This window comes from Coccinella septempunctata, chromosome 2 (genome assembly GCF_907165205.1).
Source record: "Coccinella septempunctata chromosome 2, icCocSept1.1, whole genome shotgun sequence".
Lineage (NCBI taxonomy): Eukaryota > Metazoa > Arthropoda > Insecta > Coleoptera > Coccinellidae > Coccinella > Coccinella septempunctata.
In genome coordinates this window covers 22,201,820-22,211,919 of record NC_058190.1, presented here as the reverse complement: position 1 = coordinate 22,211,919, position 10,100 = coordinate 22,201,820, and the positions used below count along the sequence as shown (strand labels likewise).

At 32.6% G+C, this 10,100-nt stretch overlaps 1 protein-coding gene across 1 annotated transcript in view; it reads left to right on the top strand.

Moving 5' to 3' along the window:
• The first annotated feature begins 375 nt into the window (after nt 1-375).
• The window catches only part of LOC123308375, a 31,315-nt gene continuing 21,590 nt past the window's right edge, over nt 376-10,100 (top strand). The window contains exon 1 of the mRNA XM_044890994.1: nt 376-513. The gene's annotated coding sequence lies outside the window, so the exon portion shown is untranslated. The remainder of the gene's footprint in view (nt 514-10,100) is intronic.

Below are 10,100 nucleotides of genomic sequence, written 5' to 3'. Positions count from 1 at the left end.
TATTCAATGATTCTTTCATTCATTATTGAATATACTAATTCGATCCAAATCCTTAATTTGAGTTATTATTACTGCGATCCGTTCAGTATGACTTGAGAAATAAACACCCTTTGATGAGTCTGCAGAGAATTATTCGCCATCCGTATAAACGATTGACCGAACCTACTCTAGCTAGGAGTACATTACATGGCGATCCTGCCAGTCCTATTCAGTTGGAGGTCCATGGTTTTCATCAGTATATGGGTAGATAAGTCCATAGATTTACCGCCAAGCCAAGATGGGATCAGGACAATCAAAGCAAGAAAAGGTTCATTGCCCAAACAGGAAATAGTGCAGCCATGCACTCCATTAATTGTCCTGTCAACACCAGAAATCCCAGGAATAGTAGCATTTCTGCTACTATGTATTGGAACCGTTATGTATTTGTATTGGAAGGTCAAAAAAGCTATTGAGAAGAAAAGGTACAACTCGAGGTCAGGAGAAGCCACCAGGATTTAGTGTAAAGAAAAAACCGTAAGAATTTTTCCCTTGTTATATCTGATTGTCCATGGAAAGTGATGAACTATTTGCTGAGTTATGTAGTGTGCTCCTAAAATTCCTTGAAAATATAAAAAAGAGCCGGACGATAGAGTCAATAAATTTCCCAATTAATTAGTTGAGTTAGAATATAAATTTAACAAGTTGAATGAAATTGTCAAGTCGAAACCAAATTTTTTCAAAGCATTGAGAGCTCGCCGAACAATCATACAAAATTTACTTTCAGGGTCTAGGAAATTGCTTCACGAAGGATTTAAATTAATTGAAAATAAACGTCATACAGATGACTGAAAAATTTGATTTGAGGTCTGAGGACAGCATCCTCTTTATTGCCAGCTATTACTAACGCGGAAGAATATAAATATATGCTCGATGATCAAAATTCTCGGATTAATTATGTTCTTAAAATTAAATTGACTGCAAATGAAAAATTAATGTTGACGAAAGGGTATCAGAAAGTTGAAGATTTGGCGCTAGATATGAAAAAACCCTCATAACTAAAAAGTCAACAGCAGCGTTATCAACCCACCTCCATAATTAGAAACAACAAAATAAAACAATAGAAAATTTTGCTAAACTAGTTGAACAATTGTCCGTCAATTTAGCTATCGCTCAAGCAGATAATGCACCTGAAGCATTACCTGTTTTAGCCAACGTGAATGGAAAAATTGCTCTAGGCGCATTTTCCAATGGGTTACGGAATACGGAAATCAGAACAATCATTGACAAGAAATTTTAAAGATGTTGTAGCATCAGCTGTGGAAGAGGAACTTATAAAAATATCAGCTCGAACATCTAGCCAGAAAGATTTTCACATGAAAAATTTCAATCTGAATCGTAATGATTTTAATCAGAAAGGAAATTCTAACCATTCACATCGAGGTCGTGACCGCAAGGAGAATCCTAACAAGCAGAATTTCAATTCAGCGGAAAAGAATTATGGACAAGGTCGTGGTCGCCAGTTCACCAATCATTAAAAAATAAAAACAATAACAAAGGGTATACTGGACCTAGCAGAGAGCAAATTTTGCCGATAATTGCACAAACTCTTCCACAGATAAAAATCCTGTAGCAGATAAGTTTTTTCGTGACCAACAGTCATGTTAGTGTGAATTCCATATCTTTCGAGACCCCAAATATGCTATCTACTGAAAAACTAGTGATAAATCTCTGGAATCTTGCAGTCCTACTTGATGAAAACCATAAATCAAGTCAAGTACAGAGAACCATTTTGCTCTACCAAATTGGTTTAGGATACAATCTATCCTGTTCAAAGGAAATTTATATGGTACTAGCTGACCCGGCAAACCTAGTTTTGCCATTTAAATTATTTCTAGGGTAGATAATAATAACTAACTCATCGTGATTGTGTGACAATGTGGCATATGAGTAAAGGAGACGTGCTGTGGATGATACTCTATAAACAAAAATGTGTCGAAAACCTATAAGTACTCTATGATTGCTCGATTGGTCGTAAGAAAAAGGAATGCCTTTTTTTCTGTTCTGTACAATTTTTTTTGGGAATATTTTGTTATATAAACCTTGCCCTAACAATAATAAACACAACAAAAAAAAGAATTGTCCAATTTGGTACGATCGTTTGAACAATAAAGCATTTTGAAGTAAACCATAGATCCTCTTTTATTAATATGGATTAGTTTTTCGTTGACTAGTCGATAATCGATTATTAGTCTATACCTCCTCTGGTCAGAAGATGATTTTCGGGGAACCAAAATAAACGATTTATATTCATGATATACCTACAGGGAGATAAAAGAAAAGTCTCGAAGTTGGAATACAAAAAAGGCCAACAATCAATTTTTTTCAAATGGAGACACTATTTTTTTTTACTTACATATCAATTTGTGAGGTAAAAATAAGTGGAGTCGTTTAAGAGTTCCCTATATCCAAAATGTTCCATTTTCGTGCTATTCGGGAATAATTCTAGGAATATATAAGATATTGAATATGATCTATGTTGGCGCATTCATAAGAATATGACCATATTTCAAAATATTTTTCTCTTATTTTGACATTGAAAGTGACACCTTTTAAAACTCATTGACGTTTTCAAATGTTTTACTTTTCGCAAGCAGTTACGACGTGAAGTAAAATATTTCGCAGCTGATGATGATACGATCACTGAACTATAATCAAAATGGAAATGAAAATAATTATCATTATGTTCAAAACAATGGTGCAAAAATGCTGTATTAAATCATGCAAATGTAAATAGAGTCCTGAAGAGAGTGTTACTTTCCGTAGGTGATATTGTAAGGTTTATATTTATAGAATATAAGAGTAACTTCATGTAAATTTCAGTTTCCCACTGAAAAAAATCAGAGCTGTAGGAAAAGTGGATGATAGCAATACCTGAAGATCATTCCATTGTACCTATTTGTAGCCAACAATTCTCTAGTGAGTCTTCGTTTCGATGTTTGGTACATCACCGCTACCTCACCGCGGTGATGTACCAAACATTTTTTACTGATGTTGTTTAGACTCTACAAATACCTATGAGTTCTTATTGGTTCCATAAATCAATCTCTTGATATTTCCTGATGCTTTTATCCTAGGCATGGCGAAGTATAATGATGACATACAATCCGATGGGAATATGGAATGAATATTCCCAGTATGTATCTTTTGAACAAGAAAAGCAAAATAATTTTTTTTCTCAGAATTGAAAATTAGTGAAATGAAAGCAATCGTAAGATATTTTCTATGCTAAGTTTGAGATATAAACAAAAATAAATTATTTTAGGAACATGCAAATCAGTAGATTTATGTGATTTCTTCCCAGATTTTCACCTAAATAGTTTAAATTTCACTGTTAGGACTTTTGATAAGCTTAGATGAAAAAATAGAAACATCGAATTTTTAGATACCTAAAATTGTCGATTTTCATTTTCAGATTACAATTCCCTCAATCGATGAGAAAAGGGTCCAGAGCTTTGTGATGCAGCAATTCAGCTTTCGTCACAGCACTCAAAACCGTCTAACAGAGAAAAGGAACTAATACCGCTTTCCTTGTTTTTTTGTTCATAAAATATAATATTTTATTAAAATTCCAGGCATTATTTTCAATTCGTTATTTTATGTAATGATTTGATATGCTGGTGTGATGAATTCTCGTAATTTTGGCATGTTCTTTTGTTGATAGTGTGGAATTCTATGTCAATAATTGCGAGGCATAATAATTTTATGACATTTTGATAGTCTGGTTCCTTCCATTCAGCCATGAATTTGCATTTTTCTTATGTTAACGAGAAAAGAGCCTCGAATATATGCATGTTCATGAACTTTGCTATTTATACCGATTTGATGGTGATAATCTAAAAGAGACGTGAAAATGGGGTGCACATACGAAATAAAAAAAAAACACTTTTCGTTAGTTCTTTTTTTGTATTGATATTTTTCTGAGAGGATATTCGTGAAGGAAACAATGGTGTTATTGTGACGAATGATAAAAAGGAATAAAGATTATTCTGGTAATGATAATTTGGAATAGAATAAGAATATAATAAAATCGTTATCATCATCGTTATCAAAATATTTACTACATGGAAAAATTGGCCCTATAGCAGACAAAAAGGCCCGACACTCTATTGACTATCTCTCTCGGCTTTCTTTTTTGAGTATGGCTCAGTGGAGACAGTGGATACAATACTTGCTTCCATAGCAACGAAGTGAACAATTTAAACATTTCCGTCACTAGACGATTTTAAAGGAATCTCCGAGGGAAGCTTTCAAAGACGTTTTTGGTACTTTTAATTTGAATTCATAGCAACATCCTATCCAAAATTAGAAAAAAATATTGTGTGAAACACGCTGGCTACACTATTTTTCGTATTTCGCGTTCTTTTGCCCATCTCGCTTTGATCGTTGCGCTCATTACAAAAAAAAATGCTTTTACCCACTGGTTGCACAAATAACTAATCTTTGCATCTATTAATGAGTTTTTTTAGAACATGTCACATAGATCATACTCAGTAACTTCAGTCATTCCCGAATATCTTGAGAATGGAAAATTTTGGATACTACAAATTGATATATGGGTGAAATATATAAATAGTGTTTATATTTGAAAAAATCGATTTTTGTCCTTTTTTTGTATTCCAACTTTGAGACTCTCTTTTGATCTTCCTGTACCTATATCAAAAAGTAATGTTCTCTACATAACGACTTGAAATACGTACCTATATTTTCGGTAACAGAGTTCAAAATACAGATCTGAAAGTGTGCGTGGCGCTTTAATGAAATTCTCAGTCTTCTACAAGCCTCCATTTATATTTTTTTTTCAAAAAACGATGAATAACTCGAAAACTGATCAAGATGGCTGTAGGGAATGAATGTGGAATTCAAAGATACATGCGAAAATGTTTTAAAATAGAGGGTGAGTCTTTGACTCCTACAAATATTTCAACAGAGTCTTGAGGTCAAAAGAAACCCTTTTTCAAAAGAAACCCTTTTTTCTAGCCATTTCTTTCGATTAGGCCCTGATTAAAAGATATAGCCATTTTAAGTTTTCATAATGAGCTTTGCCACCCCTGGAAAAACAAAATAACCTTCAGAATAAATAGCTAAATCTGTGACACTACACATCCGTTGATCTTTTAAGCAGCGTTGTAGAGGATGAGCAAAATACGTTGTCTACTGATGGGATCTCGAGAACTATAGCACATTCTAGCTCTTTTTTCATGACTAATCCAAATCCAAAAACAGAATCGGCCTTTCATTTTTAGATTTCGAGTTATAAACAAAAATTTGGATTTTGACGATTACGAAAAGTTTTCATAAATTTTTTGTCTTTGAAGTTACAGATCTGAAAGTTAAACCTTCTTATGCACTTTTATACGTAGAATCTACTGACAAAAGATTTTATTCAAAAATAAAAAATTTAATAGAAGTTTGCATTTAAAAAAATGAAAGTTCACCTAATGATTCGAAATGAAAAAATATTTTGAGCTCATCAGTGGATTCTACGTAAAAAAGTGCCTGTAGAAGATTCAAGTTACATGTTTGTAACTTTAAAGACAAAAAAGTTATGAGAACTTTACGAAATTGTCAAACTGTGGTTTTACCATTCTTTGTTTCTCCGAAAATGAGCTCGGAAATGTGTCACCCGTTTTCTTCTAGCTGTTATAGTTCTCGAGATCCTCTCAGTAGACAACGAATTTTGCCCACCTGTATGTAGCCAAAATAACCAATTTTCAAATTTTCAGATACTTTTTAATTTTTGAACACCAAACTCGAAAATGGTGCATAATAGGTACGAGAAACTATGAAGAATACTTTTATTTTAAAAACGTTCAAATATTCATTTGATAGCGTCCAACTTTGTCTTAGAAGTTGGATCCTTTGAATTTTTGGTATTTTAATGGTACGCAATGTTCCTAATGAGAATAATGGAAGACGTGGGTGATATCTTGCGTTCATCGAATAAATGAAAAACTATATTCATTTCATTCGATAAAACCGTGCGTGAGTTATCATAAAAATATAGGTTTTTTATGGTTTTTCAACAGCCTGTATCTCTTAAACCGAGCCGATTCGGAAAGAATGGTAAAGGAAAATAGTGTTACTTTTGACCTGAAGAATCTACTGTTAAAATGTATGTACGAGTCAAAAACCTGTATAGAGTGAAATTTGAAAATATAAATAAAATTTGAAATAACAAATTTGGTGCCATTTCTGGTACAACAGGAAGTCATTGGTATTTGAAAATATTTCAGAAATGTACTGACTAACTTATATATCGATTGAAATTTATTCTGGGAGGAATTTACGCAGGAGCAAATCGTTGATTCCATTTTTAATTGATTTTGTTTCAGAGATTGGGAGTGAAAACCCTAATAACTTATATATCTTCATACTATATTTGGAAGTTATCGAATTATTATTTCTCCATAAACTTCTAATAGGCATTTGCGGTGGGACACCCTGTATAAGCTTGTTTCAAGTGAATGAATAAGTTATCAATTTTTTACTGCAAATTTCGATATACATATCTTCTCCGTTCTGTTTATTCGCAAGTAACTGAGCTTCGCTATATCAATTCGGAGCTTTCAGTTTTTATTCCGGTCCTTAATTCGTTAATTTCACCGGATAAAGAATCATCCTCTGTTATAAGATGCATAGCTCTCCCGATCAGCCTCGTTTTCACATTAGCTACCGCATTATCTCCATTTCCATTTGCGTTCGATTGTAACAATGATAGTGCAGCAATTTGATTACAATCTATCAGGGAAAGGGAATCCATCAAATTCTGAGGATAATATTTTTCTTGCGAAATTGAAGAAATCTGCTTTAGGAATATCGCCCTCACAACTATCATTCACTGATATTTATATGAATCTGTTTGGTGCATAAACTGGTGATTTTAACGTCTTTTCCTAGAACCTGAAGAGATCTGACGAATCTATCTCTTACCTTCGATGAAGTATTTTCAGAATGCATATTTGATTCTCATTACATTCATACCAATAGAGAATAAGGTTTTTAGTAAAATCTTTATAATGAAAATAAAATTATTCACAACCTCGTTTCTAAAGGCAGACGATTTTGGAATTTATTTTTAAAAATTTTTAAGATTCTCTAACAATGGGAGCATGAATATTTTTGAAATACAGGTTGGCCTCATTCCATGTAGTAAAAATAGTATAAAAGCTATTTCCCTAATAAATAATCGTGAAAATACTTGGGCATGGTGATGAAACAATATAAACAAAATCGACCCAGTTTTTTTCATAAGCGAAAACTGCTTATAGAACAATTAATTTCTTAATCAAAACATGAATTATGTGAAAGTTCTTAATCAGCGAAAAGTTTTGCGACATACCTAGGCACCTATGTATTTCACGTAACTCGAAATTTGCTGAATTTACAGGAATTATTCTTCTTTTGAAATTCTTCTCTACCCGTACTTTGAAGGTATTATGTACCAGATAGGCTCTTACATCTAGACTTCTAGTGCAGCCCTCAACATCATACTTCGGGTTAGATTCTTTTTCACATCTCTCCTGTATTTCTTCATTATTTTCAAGACCAGGATCACGCAAACGGCTCCAGTTATGCAATACATCAAGATACGGATGTCATTTGGCATTTTGATATGTCTTGTTCATCCACAATGAATTTGGAGTTTACCACACCTGAACTTGTTACATCTGAATTTTTCGAGGTGTTATTCCCCATTGTTTTTTTCTGCTATCGTCCTAAAAGCAAGATCGCCATGTGTGGGATGCCAAGGCGATTGATAAGATGGGAACGCTCAATGTGCACAGAGTATTGGAAATTCCAAACAAGCGATACCTCCCTGGTGTCAATTTTTGTAAATAAAAAGTTAATGCACTTTAGTTTGTTTACTTCTTGGAACGGAGAATATTTTGGTGTTTTAATAAGAGTTTTCATAAAAAATATATCTTGATCTGTTGAAAATATCTCAATCTATCTCGTGACAATGGAGAAAGCTTAGTGAAGTTGTTATAATTTGCATCCTTTGAGCAAATCTTCGATAACGACTTTCTTATGAAGCCGTCAGTTTTTGCTATTCTCCTCAATGAAATAAACATTTAGTCAATGTTTACGGACATAAGTACCTCGTCCTTATAGCACGGTCAAGTTTTTGTACATTTCAAATTGGTTACGAAGAAGTAGGCGAATTAACTAACCTGGATGTATAACCTCTAAATGAAAGGATTCGAACTGTCATCACCATGTTGCTGCAATCTACATTTGGATACAGTGACTATATACCCCCGGGGGGTATATTTGGTATATAGTCATTGTACAGGGTATCCCAAATTGCTTGATTTTGGCTGTTTCTGGTACTTCTAGACTAGATAGAACAAAACGTTGAAAGGAGTCCTGGGCTCGATTTTCAAGAAAAGTCCAATAGTGGAAACCGTTTCACGATATATTCATTTATTTTGAAGATATAACCAAATTTTGATATTTCATCGATTTCGAAAATGTGCCATAACTTTTTCATTTTCGAGAATATCTGAAAACAAATTAAACTTTCTACAGGCACTTTTTCACAAGGAATCAGACACTGTATTCAATTTTTTTTTTATCTTCTGTACTAAGGGTGGAAAAAAACAACTTCGTTATTTCAAATACGAATGTATTCTTTTTTTGATTTGATAGTATTCTAAAAAAATTAGCTTTTCAAATATATATATATATATATATATATTTATATATGTATGTAAATTGTCAAGTTTGGGGACATTTTTAAGGTAGCATTTTTTTTGTATACATTACTATACATTCGTATATATGACCTATTGGACCGGAGAAAACCAGAAAAAAACATTTTTTTCAAGTTTGGGGTCATCCTTATATTTGATTTTTTTTCTGATATTGTGGTATACATATGTGTTATTCCGTGAATAGAGTCAGAAAAATCACAAACAATGAAAAATCAATCGTTATTAAACACGTTTGTTTTCAATATTTGCTTAAATTCTGTTGATTCATTATTTCAGGATCTTCACGGTCCGTTTGCACAAAGTGTTCAATTCACTCGTGTAATTATATGTGTTCAATTTATTGAAATGGAAATTTCATAGATTTTTTTTGTATCTGAAAACACTCAGGTGAGAGATAAACAGACTCTATTGAGTCTGATTGTATGGGCTATTGCATATATACAGGTTGAATTTATGTTATGAATTTTCATTGAACTGATTTAAACGAAGAATGATATGGAATAGTCATTTCAATTATTACTGAAAAAAAAAATAACTGAACAAATTTTTTAGAGAAGTTTCTAATGGAATCAATGAATCTGTGAAAATTATATAAAGAATCAAAAAGTTTAGACGCAGAATATTCAAAATATCACATGATATTTCATTTCGCCGAATTACTCAAAATACAAGATGATAGTTGGTCAGTGGGCGTACCTTATCTACTGAGTAAAGAACAGTAAATCCCGGATAGCATGCTTGCCACCGGATTACAGCACTTCAACTTATCTATCTACTATGACTGGAATGTATGGCAGAAATATTGATTAAGATCATTTCAATTCGTGAGAATTTGAATATTCGAACCGACAAACTGGTTATTATATGCAGCAAGTTAAATGAATATTTCAGTATTTCATTGCTGAAAAAAGTCCATAGTACAAATGCTGCATCTATAAAAATAGATTGTAAGGGAGAGAAACCAACATCTGTAATATCCACAATAATCTATTCAAGTTAAGAAGTTATATCGTTTCTTCAAATTACAATATAACTCATACTTACAAACTGACCTGTCAAGTAAATTGAAAAACATGAATTGAACAATGAAATCACAGTATCAATATGTCAAATCATAAACACTAATAAAAGAAAACTTCTAATAGTAATATCAATTTGATGCTGATTGATTAATATTTTTCATCCTTCAGTAGTAATAGAAGACTGCAGCAAAACGAAAGCAAATAAACCGGGTTCTCGATAGAGCTTCCCGCTGCGATACCTAATAATTTCTAAAAAGTTCCTGTCGAAAAACCTCCCGTCGGGCTAATTATGGAAAACTGAAATATCAAATTATTCAATAAAATT